The sequence below is a fragment of the Vicugna pacos genome, chromosome 3 (assembly GCF_048564905.1).
Source record: "Vicugna pacos chromosome 3, VicPac4, whole genome shotgun sequence".
Taxonomy (NCBI): domain Eukaryota; kingdom Metazoa; phylum Chordata; class Mammalia; order Artiodactyla; family Camelidae; genus Vicugna; species Vicugna pacos.
Window position 1 is genome coordinate 12,964,739 of NC_132989.1, and position 19,015 is coordinate 12,983,753.

General features: G+C 37.8%; 1 long non-coding RNA gene across 8 annotated transcripts in view; it reads right to left on the bottom strand.

The window, feature by feature from the left end:
• The window catches only part of LOC140691221 (uncharacterized), a 647,918-nt gene that overhangs the window by 419,320 nt on the left and 209,583 nt on the right, over window positions 1-19,015 (bottom strand). For all 8 annotated transcript variants that reach the window (XR_012066789.1, XR_012066790.1, XR_012066778.1 and 5 more), the window contains exon 2: window positions 11,986-12,074. This is a non-coding gene — a long non-coding RNA (uncharacterized lncRNA). The remainder of the gene's footprint in view (window positions 1-11,985; window positions 12,075-19,015) is intronic.

The following is a 19,015-nucleotide window of genomic DNA, read 5'->3' on the forward strand; positions in this document are numbered from 1 at the left end:
TACCAGACTGTGAAGGCCCTGAAGGTGAGACAGCATCCATATCACACCCTGCACATGGTCAGCGTGAGGTACTTCTAGTAATGCACATTGGGAAGAAACAGGAGCTCTGGTTCCAGACAGCCTATGTTCAAATCCCAGCTCTATCATTCACAATCTGTGGGACCTTGGCTGAATGATTTAGGATTGCTAAGTCTCAATTTCCTTATCTATAGAATGGAAATCCTACTTACTTAACAGAGAAGTTTTAAGGTTTAGATAAAACACCACACAAAATGCCTAGCCCACCACCTGGCCATAACAAAGATTTCTAAAATGTTAGTAGTTGCAATAAATAAAATGACTTTAAACCAGATTGTAGCATGTTTGTTAGGGGTGTTGGATCAGATTCATTCTAATCCAAAAGGGGATGCAGTAATGCAAAGTGAATGGTGGAGTCAAGAGAAGACATGAAAAAACATGAGGGCCACTCCAAGCTGGAGGCAGGTCTCCCCACTGAGCACCGCCTGAGGAAAGGCTGTTTGCCAGGACCTCTGAGTCCAGACAACTTCTCCAACATAATTGAGAAATATGTTCTCATGCATTCCTAATTGGAGAATAGCAGATGGCAGAGGTGTTTGTTTAATGAAATATGTCCATTCGATTAAGCTGGGTCATTGGGGATTTAGGACTTCAATACGATCTCACTGCTGTTCTTCCTCTGGGGAGACCAGGAAAGTTTCAGGGATTTTAACAAACTTGGATTAAAGGTTGAAGAGGGAACAATGCCAGTGGAGGAGACGAGAAACTCAGAGCTAATCTTTTGAATGTCAAGCTGTATCTGTATTTTCATATGTGGCAAAGAACCACTGCATTGAATGTCTTTTGTGTGAGCTTTGGGCATGGGGGGAGCACATAATCAATCAACCAACCTACTCGTAAGCCAAACAAAATTAACTGATTGGGGTCTTCCACACACAGGCTGTAAGTTTCCTCCTCTGTGTCCTGCCTATGCTAATCTCTCTGGTTAAGATAACTTTCCTGCCTATTTCTGTCTGTTCAAGACTCTGCTTGTGTGTGAGTGTGTGTGTGTACGTGCACAGGAGCATAACCTCCACCATGAAAACATCCCAAATTTCCTATCGGAAAGACAATACAAAAACCCTCAAGACACTTGATCTGAATCTCTATAACATTAGTTTCTAATTTGAATTATTTCTGTTCACATCTATACAAAGCTTTTGAGATAGTTGTTCTCCTTCCTGAAAAGCTTACTCTTTACAGCCTTGGCTTTTAAGCTCAGTGGGTTCACAGAGTAGGAAAAGACAAAGGATATAAGGGGAGAAAGTCCCAAATCCCCTCCCGGACTTTCTGCTCAACCTGTACCTCTTCTCCCAACCAGAGAGAAGCAACAGTTAATCTGATCTGAAACTGTCTTTCCTGGGCTTCTGGGAAACCACATGCTCCTCGTTTTCTTCCAGACTCACTTGCTGAAATTTCTGAGTCTCCTGTGATCAATCTTCCTTCTCTTCCATGTTTCTAAATATTGCAATACTCCAAGATTCAGTCATCACACCTCTTTTTATTTCTCCCCATTCTCAGTCCATATGTGATCTCATCCAGTACCATGACTTTAAATACTATCTGATGTTCTGAGACACTCAAATCTATCCATTTCAGTTCTGACTATTCCCTAGTAACCCAGACTTAAATATGTAACAACCTACTCTACATCCACATGAAGCTTGAGATACCTTAAATTTGATAGGGCTAAAACAGAACTATGAATTTCGCTCCTTACCCTGTATTACTAGCCATCCATTTCTCAGATCAATAATCTAGAAGTCATCCTTTATTCTTCTCTTCATTCCTCTGATCCTATCCATTAACAACTTTCATCAATTATACCTCTAAAATAAATCCTGAATCTCACCATTTCCCTGCTAACAGCATGGCCCAAGTCACCATCATCTCTTGCCTTGGAAATCGCAGCCTCTCCATTCTCGGCTCCCCTATACTTTATCCTTCGCTTAGCAGCATAAATTAGTTCACATATTCACCATTAGAATCTCTTTGTGGTTTCCTATCACACTTATAACAAAATTTAAAACCTCTTGAATGATTATTTTTAGAGCCCTAAATGATCCAACGTACCTATCTCTGACATGAAGTCCCAACACTCCCAGCCACTTGCTGCAGTTCAACCACACTGGTCTTCTTTTTGTCACTTACACATACTGCGATCACCCCTAGAGTTAAATTTCTGCACTTGCTGCTCTTCTGCTTGACACACTCTTCCCCCAGTTCTTGGCATGACTGCCACCTTCTCAGCATTCAGGCTCTACATTCTCTCTCCTTAGGAGAGGTCTTTCCTGACCACCAGAGCTAAAGTAGCCTCTCTCCATATTACTTACTGATCTTATTTTCTTTGAAGTACATAACAGTGCCTGAAGTTTCTGCCTTATTTATTTGTTCATATTTTAAAATTCTGACTCACTGGAATGTAAACTGTTGAGGACAGGGCTTCTGATTATCTTGTTTACTTCTGTGTCCACAGTGCTGTCACAGAACAGACAAACGACATATTTGTTAATCGACTGCCTTGGTTTAGATACTATGGCTAGAAAGAGGAAGAGCTTGGACTGTAATTCAATTATTGGCTTCTTAACATGTTTACCTCTTTAACTTCAATGACTTTCATCTTCTTCAGCCACATACTCCTGGCCATGCTAACCACTGTCCCCAGTGCTGTTTCACTCAAGACATTTGATTCAAACATCCTTCATTATGTTTAGATACAGCCAGCCTTTCAGTTCCCTAGGATTCCCCCATACTTGTTGTTCCTCCTTTTGAAATGTCTAGCCCCTGGAATCCCGTCTATCAGTCTCTTCCTATATTCTATTTCACAGGTATTCAACTAAGGCTCTATGATAATGAATCACATAAACCTTGATTGAAAATTGTCTTTGCTCATCCAAAACCTCAACTCTGAGTTAATCCAATGACTGGCCTTTCTTTCTCCTACATCAGGGCTACTCTGTCTATTGGAAAAAATTCCAGTTTGACATCAATACAAATCCACTGTCTCCAATGCCACCTGGCAATTCTCCTATGTTTCCTTGTTCAGTGCTCTTTCCCATGTAACACAGGGGATGTCCCAAAATGTGTTTAGCTTCTGTACCACTTATTCCATCACTCTTCCTCACTCTCAAAGTGGACAACTGTATCACCTATGACAGACAATGGGAGCCTTTGCATTTCATACTCTCCTGCACTCCTATTGATTAATCCAGCTCCCTTCTATGTTATCAAATCCTGCTTATCTCCTAAATCTATTCCAGCAGCATTTAGACATGTAAAATTCTCTCCAATCTTATTTTAAAAACAAAAATTCTATCTTCACATACCAGTCTACATCCCATTTCTCCCTTCTCCTTCAAACAAGTTTCCTGAAGGAACTGTCTACACTAGCTAACTCCACTCTTTCACATTCTATTCTCATGTCCACTGTTCATCATCTTGTAATATAGTTTTCTCCCCTATTACTTCATTAAAATTACTCTTGTTAAGGGCACCAATGACCTTTGTCACTAAATCCAAGGAACAAGTTTCAGTCCACTTCTAAGATCAGTCATTAATATCTGTGCAACAATGAACACTTTAAATGGCTTCTGTTTTTAGATCTTCAACATTATAATCCCCTATTTTAGTCACACTTACCCATCCAGCTATTTCTTCTAAATCTCCCTTCAAGTCTCCCCTTCTTCTGCCCACATAGTGATTTTTTATGCCCATTATGAGTTTTTTCTTTTGTCTCTTCTCTTCTTGCTATGTATTACCTTTTCTTTTGAAGAAATCTCATTAATCACTTGGCCTAAATTATCATGTATGAGCTGGTGACCACCAAAATCTATACCCCAGCCTAGATATCTCTCTCTCTCCCTCTCTCTTTCCCTCCCCCCCGCCCTTTCTTCTTTCTTTCTCTTTCTCTCTACCTATTTAACTTTTAAATATCCTACAAACACCTCAATTTTAAAATGTCCAAAACTGAATTTACTGTCTTTTCCTTTTTCCAAGACTCATCTACACCCAGCAGCCATTCTCTTGGTGAACAGCACTTTCAGGTATGTAGTCACCCAAACACAAACAAAAATCTTCCTCAACATCTTTAACTTCCTCATCTCCTACACTTAATTTGTCATAAAGTCCTTCTGATTCTACCTCATAAATGCATTTACTTAGTTCAAATCCACTCACTGACTTTACAGAATCAGCTGTGTTTCTGGTCTCCTTACCTGTAGACTTCCTCCTCTTAAACAAGCTTCCTCAGTACAGCAAGACTGACCGTCCAAAGCACAAACTTATTCACGACATTCTTATGCCTTGAAACTTTTAATGGCTCTATATTGCCTTTACAATAAATTCCAAATTCCTCTTCATGATATAGAAGGTCATAATGCTTAATTCCTGCTTACCCCACCAGCTTCAGGTCTTGTCACTCCCCCTTATAAGCTGAGCTCTAGCAAAGCTAAACCACTCTACCTCTTACAGTCTGTAGACCATGCATCTTGTCCATTACTTTCAGGTGTTGACTCATGTTATTTCTGTCACTCTGTCCAATCTTCCTCCACTCCTTTCCCAGGAATTCTTTATTTATTCTTTAAGTCTCTGCTTAAATACCACTTCTGCAAGAGGTCCTTCCTGTCTCTTTGAATTTGGGTGTCTCTTAAGAGCTCCCATAGTACCTTAAATTTATCCCTATTATGGCACTCATCATGCTTACTTTAATTTGCCTCTTTTCAAACAGCTTAACTGAGGCTATAATTACATACCATAAAATTCACCCACTGAAAGTGTATAATCTAATTAATTTTAGTATATTTACAGAGTTGTAGAACAATCTCCACAATCTAATCATAGAATGTTTCCGTCACACTTCTTCCTAGTGTGTAAGCAATGTTTTGCTGATCTTTACACGCTCAGGGCATAGCGTAGTACCTGTCACCAAATAAGTATTTGTTGAACAAACAAAGAATGAATGACAGGAAAATTTAATGCCAAAGCCATGACATATTGCATTTCTCTTTATGAGATATGGCAACCTAATTTTGAAGCTCACTTTCATACACACTCTCCATCCTCTCTGTGACATTTCACCAACTTCCCCACATGGCAGTCAATGATAAATTTACTCTGACAGAGAAAATGGGACTTTAAAATATCCAAGGGGCAAGAAATCCAACATTTATCGGTGATTCAAGCATGTCTAGAAACTCATATTTGCCCAAAATGAAGTTAGGTTTCTTCCCCAAACACCCGAGATTTCCTCCAGTAATATTCACCAGAATGGGTTAAAGTAAAATGTCTACTTCTTGAGTTCTATTCTCTTTATTTTTTCTGCCCTTCTAAAATCTTCAGGCTGAGAGTCCAGAGACCTATGTTCTGGCCATAATTATGTCAACAACTGGTCAAGTGACTCGAGATAAATCACTTCACATCCCTGTGCATGAGTTTCCTTATAATATCCATCTTATCTCTCTCTACTTCAATTTAGAGAAGATAAAGTAAGCTAGAGGGTAAAACAGCACTTTAAAAAATGAAAAGCACCATGCCAGTATGATATATTTGAATTGGTTACCACTCTCATTGGTATATATTAATCACCTTATTTATTTAAAGACGTTTGTGATGAGAACTATTACTACTCCCCAAAACTGACCTTCAAACATACAAAATCTTTCATGCATGAAGTTGATGCACTCTGCTAAAGGAAGAGGGTTTCTGATCTTCTTCAGAGACTGTTCTCACTTCACAAATAATACTCATCAACATGGTTATACTGTTTCCCAAACCACAGCAGATTAGAAATAGAAATGAAAAGGGCTAGAGGAGCAAACATGTCGAGAACAGGAAGGGTGACAGCTGACAATAGAAAAAACAGCAACATTATAGAAGCAGATATAAGAACTCAAAAAGTATACCCAGGGGCCATTCAGAATAGACGTGTGTGGTCCCTCCACCAAGTGAGTCCTACAGAGCAAAAGATCACTGTTCATGATGATGATTCTGAGTCACTGGAAGACTCCACTGTTTGAGAAAGAGAGAAAGTGTAATTTTTAAATACAAGTTAACTCCTGCTCTTTAATTCTTAATACAGAAATGAAAACAGATACTATGACCTCTAAAATACTAAATTAATGCTTTTGGTAATAAAATGACATTGACTTCATGTTATACCCAAGACCATTTACTGAGGCTACTTTTCTATATTTTCTGACTTTTTTGAGAACACTCTTTATTCCTAGTTGAGAAATAACTCTTTCCTAGGGAACACAGAATTATTTAGAGAAAGGACAACCCATAAATTTTACTGGGGTTATGTCAAACGATCCGGGGACTCATTTCAGCAAAGACAATTTATTATACAACTTCCTAGGATGTAATACAATTTGTAATTGTACATTTCTGTTTGTGATTATCTGCTTTCGTCTCATTCTCCCCACTAAACCACAAGCTCCCTATAGGCAAGGATTATATTTATTTTGAACTCACCACTGTATCTCAAAAGCCTAGTAGAGTGCCTGGAATATAGGAATTACTCACATGTGTGGTGTTATTACATGAATTAATGCCATGGAAAGTATCCCACTCACCCTATTTGTACATTATACTCTAGAGTCATCATCTTAATTTCTTCACTGCCCAGTGAAGATAACCCTGCGAGGTAATAAACCCTAAAATGTTAGTACAATATTTTACTTTTGCAGCTAAAAGAATTGTGGTTAAAAAGAAATAAAATCATGCACCATACATTTGGCTATAGAGATGGACCATGGATTCATTCCCATGTGCTTCCTACTATTCCATACATGGAAAGAAATTGATGTCAAGATTTCAGGTAGATTTTCTAAATTGTTTGTGGGAAAGTTGTATTGATAGATGTTCACACAGAGAGATAAGATAATATATTAGTAATAAGGGAAAAAAAGTGAGATAAACAAATAATTTCTTCCTAGAACTCTGTCTCTGGACACTTGGTCCACTGGCAAAATTGTTCACAAGATATTCTCAAAGTCCCTGGATATGGTTTTGCTCAATTAAAACCTGATTATTTCTGTCCCTAGGATCTGAAGTGAGCTATGAAATTAAGAAAATTGACTTCGTCAGGTTTCAAGTTTCCTCCCTTCTTAGACCCAAGAAATTAATTCCTCATCAGGCTGACAAACAGACATGGCATCTGGCATCATCATTACAAATTTGTGCACCCCCATAATTGCCCTACTTAAGGAGCCTGGGTTGTTTGACATCATAGTCAATACTGTTGGCAACTTTTTACCTATGATAGTGACTGTCAGTAGATACTCATTTATTGAAGAAAGAACTACGGATGGACAGATGGATGATGATAATTATAATGATAATCCTGGTAATAGAAGTTATCCATATTCTTAAGATACTGACATGTGATACGCCAGCCACAGCAGCAGCATCCACTGTTTACATGTAACTAGCATTACAAAATTAGTAGATATCCATACATCCAAAAAAACCCCTCAATGTATACATCACATTTGATATAAAAATTTACTCAGCATGGATTATAGACCTAAATCTTAAACTTAACACTATAAAACTTCTTGAAGAAAACATTGGGGAAAAAAAATCTCTGTGATTTTAGAGGAAGTGAAGATTTCTTACACACAACACGTAAAGCATGATCTATAAAAGAAAAACTGATGAATTGGATGTCATCAAAATCCAAAACTTCTCCTCTACAAAAGACACAGTTCAAAGAATGAAAAGATAAAAAAAAAAAAAGAATGAAAAGATAAACCATGACTAGGAGAAAATATTAATATAACACCTATCTGACAAAATACTTGTAACCAAAATGGATAAATAATTTTCAAGATTGATACTAAGTAAACAAATTACCCAATTTTTAAAAAATGAGCAAAAGACTGGAAAAGACATTCCACCAAAGATAAAGTGGTGGCAAATATGCACATGAAAAGATGCTCAACAACATCTGTCATTAGGGAAATTCAAATTACAACTACAATGAGATATCATGACACATCTACTTAAACACCTAACAGTTAAAAGACTGGCCATACCAAGTATTGGGGAAGAAGTGGAGAAACTGCAATTCTCATATATTACAGATGGGAATGTAAAAGATCACAGTCACTTCGGGAAACAGTCTGTCAGTCTCCCATAAACGTGTATTTATCCTATGACCCAGCAATCACACTCCTAGTTATTTGCCCAAAAGAAATGACAGTTTATATTTACCTAAAACCCTATGTTTATAGCATCTCTATCATCATTGCTCCATATATTGCAAATAACAAAATGTCCTTCAGCTGGTGGTGAATGGATAAACAAACTGTGCTATATCTGCACAACAGAATACTATTCAGCAATGAGCAGAAATGAAACAATGATATAGATATAGATACAGATAGAGATATAAAACAACATGGATAAATCTCATGAATTATGCTAAGAGAAAGGAGGCAGTCTCAGAGACTACAAAATGTATGGTTCCAGTTAAATGACATTCTGAAGAAGACACATTTACAGGAACAGAAATAGATCATTTTTTACCATATCTAGGAGTAGACACAGGGGTTAACTAGAAAGGGAAAAAGTTGGGAATTTCTTGGAGTGATGAAACTATTTTGTATCTTGTTTGCAGCGATGGTTACATGACTGTGTGAATTTGCCAAAACTCAAATAAGTCTATGTAAAAAAAAAAGGAAAAATTTTATTATATGTAGTTTAAAAATAAATGTTGCATTCTAAGAAAAATCATCAAAACATAAAGCTAGAAATCTCTTAAAAGTCTTTAAAAATACTAATAATTGCTAGCATTTGTTGAGTCCTTTACTATGTGACAGGCACTGTGCTACGCGTTTTTTGCACTTGATCTCATTTACTCCTCACAGCTAGCCTTAGAGGTAGGAACTCCTGTGATTCCCATTGCAGATAAGGAAAAGGAGGGTCATGGAGGTTAAGTATCTCTCCTCTGATCTCAGTTCACAGCTCAAGTAACATGTTTCCAGAGGCTACATCCTGATCCTTCAACCTACATAGCATCCCACTGATAATGGCAGGAAACAGGACTGGGACCCAGAGCCCAGTCTCAACACTGTTTTGCTACCAACACAGTGGGTGAGCATAAACAAGTACTTAACCCTCCTGTGCTTTCTTACTTCAAAATCCAAGGCACTGGAAAATTTATTTCTCCATTTCTACTTAATCCTAGTTTATACATCTATCAAAACCTTTTAGTCACTTGCTGTCTGGAATGAGCACCATTTCTGATTCATTCAGGCTCTTTATACACACTCCTGCTGCCCTATTGGGTCCTGGTGTCTCAAATTCCACCGTGAGCTCTTTATTCCTTAAGATTAAGGCATAGCAGTTCCAGAATAGTACAGTGCATGTGTTGTAGCCCTTGGAGCCTGGGAGCAGGTGTAGAGATCACTCAAATTCCTCACAGTCTAGCAGACGGGATGAACAACCAACCAGGGTACTATGTTGTGTGTTAAGTCCTTTACTGTAAAGCAGTGATACTTGGAGTGGTGGGCAAGAGTGTGGGCTCTGGAGACAGGGAGAGCTGGGTAAAGCTTCTCTTTAGCCCCAATTTCGTCATCTATAAAATGAGACAATAACAAGATATACTGCTACATAGGGCGCTATATGCCTGAGGCACTGCATACAAAGCGCAGGGGAACAATGATTAATCTTACTCACAACTGTTACTATATTATTAAGGAATTGGACAAATTGAAGATTCTTTTGGAATCAAAGAGGAAAGGGGGAAACAAATGCTCAGAGAGGATGAGTTGCTCAAGGTCAAATAGCTAGTAAAATTGAGAATACTACACAGAGCAGTGTAGCACTTGAATGGGAGATTTGACTAAATGCCTTCTATTATCCATGAAATTCTGTATGTCTTTGACCTTGTAGAATAAGCTGTGTCCTTCCTGTTTCTTTGACATTTCCCTCCAATCACCATATATAACCAGAAGTTGGCAAGAACTATAGCCCCGAATCTCCTGTGCTGTGGTGGGAGGGTTCCTCAACAAGATTGATGTCCCCATCTTTCTTGAGGGTACAGATTGTTCCCACAGGAAATATGACTGCTCAGAAATGATGCTGTATTTGGCACTATCTTCACTCATGTATTATCCTCTATTCCTCACTGGAGTCATCACTGGCACTCTCTGGAATTCTACTTACGTGATTTTTTTCTTCTTTTCATTTGCTTCCTCTCAGAGTAGTTATATAATCACAACGCTGGAAGTCAAAATATGACTCTATATCAGTAATTCTCAAATCAGGGTCAATCTGCACCCCCAGGGGACATTTGGCAACATTGGGAAACATTTTTAGCTGTCACAACTGGGGAGAGGAGGTTGCTAGCATCTAGTAAGTAGAGGCTAAGGATGCTGATGAATGGCCTCCAATACGCAGGACAGTCTCCAACAAAGAATTATCTGGCCCCAAATGGCAATGGTGCCAAGGTTGAGACACTGCTCTACAGGGATAAAAGCACTTATATATTCCTTTGCCCATTTGATTCTTAGCACATCTGTGTGATGAAAGCGAGGTCAGTATCCACATTCATCCTGAAATATCTCCTTATAGAGATGAGGATAGAGACAGACAGGAGCTCCCACTATTGGGCTGAGAAAACTGAGACCCAAGGAAGTAAAGTGAACAGCACAAGGCCACCAAATGAGGTAGGTCACAGCTAAAACTTGGAATCTTCTGACTTCCAGCTGCCTCACTGTCAGCACGTTTTTTAAGAAATACAATAAAAAGTTTCTCCCACTCTAGCAGTGAAGAGTAGCACAAAGCCAGACAACCTTAAAGTAGTAAATGATCATATTTTCTTAAGCAATCATAGAATATTAGCTTGGGAAAGATCCTGAGAGGTTATTTAATACTATTCTATCATTTTACAAATGGGAAAAAACAGAGGCCCATGCCACAAAGTAGATGCATTCGTAGAGCAGAATATGCCAGAAATGATGTCCCTTCTGTTCACTCATAAAATGGTCTATTGGTCACAGTGCTAGAGAAAATATTTGAAACCTCAGTAGTCTGTGTACACTTACATGGGAAAGATACAGAGAAACAAAGCCAGCATAAAATGGGGACAGATGGGCTATATAATGGGGACTTGAGAGGGTTGGAAGGGACAGAGAAGGTCCGTGACAGAGAGTAGGTGAGGCCAAAGTAAGGCTCTAGACAGTGAGGTGAGGACCGGAAAAAGTAGGAATAGAGAAGGAGAAAAAAGGATGGGACAGTGTGTTTTGGAATTCCCATGCTCCTTAAGTCTCTTGAGAAATGAGAAGAGAGAATATGCCACACAAACTAATCAGAAACTGTACTTTAAAAAAACCTGTATCATTATTTTCTAACTACAAAGACAATATGTGCTTATTACAAAAATAAGTATTACGGAAAAATATAAAGTAGAGCATGACATTTTCCTAGTTTCTCACTCCCCTCAAATACTGTTAGCAGCTTCATTTACATTCTATGTCTCTATTCTAGTCTCTATTCTATATGATAAGCTATTAACTTTTTTTTGGCATCTACACAAAATGTACGATGTCTTGAATTTTCATATGGAATGTATAATGGACATATTTTCACAGCAGTATGCATAGAGGCAGTGTATTCTTCTTCCTGACTATAAGTAACTTATTATTTGGATATCTCATAATTCATTATCCGTAAATACCCATTTCCCTTCTTGTGTGAGGACTTCCATATGGTAATTCCTATGTGGGAAGTTGCTATGGAACTCTATGGAATCCTTCAGTAGGATCTGTACATTTAAAATTTGATAGTCAGGTTGCCCCCAATAATTTCAATCAATATTAACTCCTCCCAAATGGACATTTTAAATTAGTGGCCACCTTCTGCTTGAAGCAGTCCCTGATTTCTCCAGCTGGAAATAAGCCCATGCCTTCCGAACATTGCTACCTTTTGTCGGGACAGTTCTCCTGGTCTTTTTCACCTTGGTGGCAGCTCCACATTTGAATCAACTTCTATTATCCTTCGGGTGTCAGTACCTGGAACACAAAAGAGGAAAGGAAAATGAGTATAAAGTGAAGATTCCAGGGTTTCATTAGCTGCTTCTAGCTCCTTCCTTTTTTCTGCTGATCTCACCTGGACAGTTTCTGCCCAACATGTATCTTGTCTGGCTGCGCCAACCAGGGAGAAATGAATTAAGAAGGACAGCTAATTAGAAGATCACATAACCCACAGAACTGAGTAACTCAGACCTTCTGAAGATGTTTCACTACTCCAAACGTTCTAAATAAATCATGGGCCTTCTAGGGATGGTCCTTTGCATTTTGTCCTGAAAATCAAAGCAAAATGTCAATATTCTCTCTGAAGATGAAAGCTCTGAACTGAAACTCTGGTAAAGAATCAGGTCCAGAATAAGAGATTATCTGTCTTCAAGTGCTTACACAAGATAAAGGGCCTTCGGCCAGTCTTCCTGAAGCCCTGTTCCCTGGAACCCCAAGCCCATGATGGACTTTTGGGAATAAAAGACTGGTTTCAATAAATTGGCAAATATCATGCAGTATGTTCCCCTCTTAGGTATTCACAAGGCATATTCACAACCAAGAGTCTCTGAAGAGGCTTTTCAAAACCCCCTGCTGCTAAGAAACCTGTGCAACATATGAATACTGAAGTTACACACTACAGGAAACATGTCCATGGACAAGTTTTGCTTTCCTCTTTCCTGAGGCACCCTCTCGAGACTCTGTTCAAAAAAGGGGTGATGTTTGGGAATCACATAAAGCGACTTCATAATCCAGCACTGTTACAGCAGTCACACCAATGGCTTAGCACCTACTAAGGGTCCAGCAGTGGGAATATAACAGCAAGCCATGAGGGTCCTACTCTCTAGTCTAACTCTTGGGATGATGTCATCTTCCCTGTTATCCCCACTCCCACCCCCAGCAAAACATCCTCAGTGATTCAGGGAGCCTAGAAGATGCTCTTTGCTGGGGAAAGAACACAACATTAGTATCCTTCCTGAAGAACAAAAAAAGTCATCAGAAAGCGGGTTCTCCTGTGCTTTCTGAGTTAGGATTGGAGAAAGTCTAATGGAAGGATAAAATTAGCTCTACTGGTATTTCAACGTAAACAATACAGAAGCTATAAGCACTCTGACAGACTCTTTATAATCTGTGAAATATGAACACACAAACCTTGAAAGCCCAGTTACTGAAGTCTTTTTATTGTTAAAACAACTAGAACTATATGGAATGTTTCTGAAACTCATCCTAGAGTCCTGATAAATGTATGGAGGTAGAATTCTTGTCTCTGCCTCTGTTGAAGTACAAAACTGAGTCAAGAGAAACTCTTAATGGCTTATGTACTAAAAGGAACAGGGTCATTTATTATCGGGGGAGTATAACTCTCTCACATATTATTAATACTAGCTCTTTACAGAGCAATTTGACAATATCTATCAAATTTTAAACATACATACCATTTGACCCAGCAGTTAATTCATTAACTCATTCAACACATATTTACTGTGTATCACTGAAGATGCTGGAGATACGGCAGAGAAAACAAGGTTTTCTCCCTCAGGGTGCTCCCTCATGAGAGAAGCACATCAAACAAACAAACAATGAACATACAATATTTTAGGTGATGATAAAGGGTAAGGAGAAAAATTAAAAAATAAGTCAGGCTAAAGGGAAGGGAGAGTGTCAAGTTGGGATGAAGGTATTCAGGGAAGGTCTCTCCAATCAGGTGAAAAGTGAGATGCCTGAAGGGAATGAGGGATGAGCTATGTGGATACCTTGTGAAAAAGTGTTCCAGGCATGGTGACACTGTATGCTCCAAGGTCAGAGCGCAGCTGGCATTTTAAGAAACAGAAATGAAGCCAGCGTGGCCAGAGCAAAGTGAGATAACTCAGAGAGGCTGCAGGACCCAAAGGATGCAGGAGTCACAAATCAGATGATATAGGGCCTCCAGGCCAGAGTGAGGATCTTGCTTTTACTCTAAGAGAGATGGGAAGCCACTGGGACATGCTGAGCAGAGCTGTGCATAACATAATGTTTTTAGAGAATTACCGTGTCCTCTTGTATGGAGAAGTGATCGTAGGGGAGCAATGCAGAAAGAGAGACAAGATAGGAGGTCATGGCAAGAATCTAGGGAAGAGAGGATGGTGGTCTGGACCAGAGTGGCAGCCATGGAGTAGGATGAACTGATCACAGCTAGGACAGGATGTGCTGATCAGATCTGCTGATAGTTTGGACATGAGTAAAACAGAGGCAACAAGGATGAGTATGAGATTTTTGGCCTGAGCCACCGGAAGGCTGGAATGTCATTTACTAAAATGGAGAAAACTTGAAAAATAAAAAAATAGGCTTTGAGGGATGGATTCAGCAAATGAGGAGTTGAGACTCCTAGACTTGTTGATTTTGAGAAGCAATTTAGGCATCCAAATGGAGATATTAAGTAGGCAAATAAATACAAAGATCTGAATTCAGAGCATGGGTCAGACTGGGAATATATATTTGGAGGTGTCATTGTATGATATTTAAGGTCACATAATCAAGCAAGATATTCTAGGGTGTGGGTCTAAATAGGACAGAAGAGAGGGTCATATTCTATTTTATTCCACCCAAACACTTACGGATATGTGAAAAGTAACATATGTACAAGAACATTCACAGGAGCATCATAATGCCAAAGGTTGAAAGCAATAGAAATCCATTGATAAAGAAGGGGAGAAGTAATTATAGTACAACCTTACAATAAATTCTTCAGTAGTCTTTTAAAAAATGAAGTCACCTTCTGCTAACATCATACTTAAGGCTGAAAAACTGAATGTTTTCCTCCTAAGATCAGAAACAACATATGGAGGTCTACTCTTACTACTCTTACTCAATAAAGTGTTGGAAGTTCCAACCACTGAAGTAAGTCAAGAAAAAGAAATAAAAGGCACACAGACTGAAATGAAGAAATAAAATTAGCCCTATTTACAGGTAACTTGATTGTCTAATGTATAAAATGCCTCAGAATCTACATACCATAAGTTCTAGAATTTTTCAGCAGTAAGTTCATCAGACTTACAGGATATAAGATCAGAGCTCAAAAAATAAATGCATTTTATACTAACAAGAATCTGTGGAAATTGAAATTAAAACACAGAACCACTGTATTAATCTTTTCACAATGTATACATATATTAAATCAGTACATTGAGCAAAGTTTTAAAAATCATGTTGTACAATCTAAATATATACAATTTTTATTTCCCAACCATACATCAATAAAGCTAGGGAAAATACACGGTACCATTTACAAACACTCCAGAAAAATGAAAGGTTTAAATTTAAACATGCACAGAGTATCCGTCTGCTGAAAATTACACAATGCTGATGAAATATACCAAAGAAGACCTAAGTGAATGGAGAGCATAGTAAATATTCAAGGTAGTAAAGATATCACTTCCCCCTAAACTGATCTACAGGTGCAATGCAGTTACTAACAAAAGCCCAGCAAACGTTTTATATGCATAGCCAAGCTTATTCTGAAATTCATGTGGAAAGCCACAGTCCCCAGGATAGCTAAAACTATCTTTCTTAAAAGAATAAAGTGGAAGAAATCAGTCTACTTGATTTCATGACTTACTATATGTTATGATAATCAAGACATGGAGATACTGGTGGATGGACAGACACACAGATCAATGCAACAGAACAGAAAACACATAAATAGGCTCATGCCAGTATGTGCGACTGATTTTTGATAAAGGTGCAAAAGCAAATCACTGGAAGAAGACAGTATCTTCAACAATTGGTGGTGGAATAATTGGACCCCAATGAGCAAAAAAACAAAACAAAACAAACTCAACTTAAATGTCACATCTTACACAAAAATTAACTTAAAACGGGTTATGGACTTCAATGTAAAATGTAAAACTATAAAACTTTAAAAGAAAACATAGCAGAAAATCTTCAGGATCTAGTGCTAGACAAAGAGTTCTTAGACTTGACTCCAAAAGCATCATCTAGAAAAGAAAATACTGATAAACTGGATCTCATCAAAATTAAAAACTCTTGCTCTGTAAAAATCCACGGAAAGACAATGGAAAGACAAGTTACAGACTAGAAGAAAATATTTGCAAGCCATATATCCAACAAAGGACTGGCATCTAAAATATATTTTAAAACTCTCAAAACTTAACAGTAGAAAATAAAACAATCCAATTAGAAAATAAGCAAAAGACATAAACAGACATTTCAACAAAGAGGATATACAAAAGAAAAGGCACAAGAAAAGATGTTCAATATCATTAGCCATCAGGGGAAAGCAAATTAAAATCATAATGAGATATCATTACACATCAAATAGAATGGCTAAAATTAAAACATAGTGACAACCCCAAATACTGGTATGGATACAGAGAAAGTGAAAAACTTGCACATTGCTGGGAGGAAGTGGAATTGTAAAATGGTACAGGCACTGTGGAAAAATCTGGCACTTTCTTATAAAACTAAACATGCAATTACCACACAAATCAGCAATCATACACTTGGGCATTTATCACAGAAAATTGAAAACTCATGTTTACACAAAAATCTGTATATAAATACTCATAACAGCTTATGCATAATAATAAAAATTTGAAAACAGCCCAGATGTCCAGCAGATGAATGGTGAAACAAACTAAGATACATAAATACATTGTGAGTCTTTTGAGGAATCTCCATACTGTTTTCCACAGTGGCTGCACCAAACTGCATTTCCACCAGCAGGGAAGGAGGGTTCCCTTTTCTCCACAGCCTCTCCAGCATTTGTCATTTGTGGATTTTTAAATGATGGCCATTCTGACTGGTGTGTGGTCATATCTCATTGTAGCTTTGATTTTCATTTCTCTGATAATTAGTAATATTGAGCATTTTTTCATGTACCTATTGATCATTTGTATGTCTTCCTTGGAGAATTGCTTGTTTAGGTCTTCTGCCCATTTTTGGATTGGGTTGTTTGTTTTTTTCTTATTAAGTCATATGAGCTGCTTATATATTCTGGAGATCAAGCCTTTGTCAGTTTCATTTGCAAAAATGTTCTCCCATTCTGTAGGTTGTCTTTTTGTTTTACTTATGGTTTCCTTTGCTGTGCAGAAGCTTGTAAGTTTCACTATAAATAGACTTACCATGTGACCAAGGAATCCCGCTCCTGGGCATATATCCAGAAGGAACCCTACTTCAAAATGACACCTGCACCCCAATGTTCACAGCAGCACTATTTACAATAGCCAAGACATGGAAACAGCCTAAATGTCCATTAACAGATGATTGGATAAAGAAGATGTGGTATATTTATACAATGGGATACTATTCAGCCATAAAAACCAACAACATAACATTTGCAGCAACATGGATGCTCCTGGAGAATGTCATTCTAAGAGAAGTAAGCCAGAAAGAGAAAGAAAAATACCGCATGAGATCGCTCATATGTGGAATCGAAAAAAAACAAAAACAAACAAACGAAACCAAAACAAACAAAACAGAAATACAAAACAGAAACAGATTCATAGACAGAATACAAACTTGTGGTTGCCAAGGGGGATGGGAGTAGGAAGGGATAGATTGGGAGTTCAAAATTTGCAGATACTGACAGGCATATGTAGAATAGATAAGCAAGATCATACTGTATAGCACAGGGAAATATATACAAGATCTTATGGTAGCTCACAAAGAAAAATATGTGACAATGAATATATATGTTCATGTATATGTTCATATACATGAACATATGTTCATGTATAACTGAAAAATTGTATTCTACACTGGTATTTGACACAATATTATAAAATTATTATAAATCAAAAAATGTTAAAATAAAATAAAATAAAGGTAACATAAATAAATACATACATACATACTGAGTAATAAAAAGGAACAAAGCACGGATACAAAGAACTTAGATGAATCTCCAGGGAGTTGTTGAATAAGAAAAGGCCAATCTCAAAAGGTAACGTAGTGTATGATTCCATTTACATAACATTTTTTGAATAACAAAAATTTAGAAATGAACAGATTAGTGAATGACAGGAATTAGGGACCAGGAAGAAGTGGGAGAGAGGTGGGCATGATTATCAGGGATCCTTGTGGTGATAGAAATGTTCAATGTCTTGACTGGCAGTAGACACACAAAACTACACACATAATAAAATTGCATAGAACTAAATGCCCACACACTTTCTCTCACACATAAACGAACACAGGTAAAATTGGGGGAATCTGAATGAGATCAGTAAATTGTATCAATGTCAACATCTGAGGTGTGATATTGTACTAATAGTTTTACAAAATGCTAATATTAAGGGAAATTATATAAATAGTGCACAAGAACTATGTTATTTCTAACAACTGCATGAGAATCTAAAATATTAATATTTTCAATAAAAAAGTGATTGCTGAAACAAGTCACAAAATACAAAAAAATAAGAGACTACTCTTTTTATATTGATAAGGAAGATACTAGATATTTATCTGATTTAATTTATCCCTGATATAGCAGGTGAAAACACAAGACACATAAGGAAGACCTACCATTGTAAGGGAAAGGGGTAGAGCAGCCATGGATAGGACAATGGAGAAACTGATAACAGTGGTTACCTCTGGGGAGAGAAATGAAACCAGAGGGAAGGAATCCAGGGAGCAAGGAAGGGAGGGGAGACACATTTTTGCATTTGACCTTTCAAATTTTGAGCCATGGAACCCTCCTACACTGCTGGTGGGAATGCAGTTTGGTGCAGCCATTGTGGAAAACAGTATGGAGATTCCTCAAAAGGCTAGGAATAGATTTACCATATGACCCAGGAATCCTACTCCTGGGCATATATCCAGAAGGAACCCTACTTCAAAAAGATACCTGCACCCCAATGTTCATAGCAGCACTATTTACAATGGCCAAGACATGGAAATAGACTAAATGTCCATCAACAGATGACTGGATAAAGAAGAAGTAG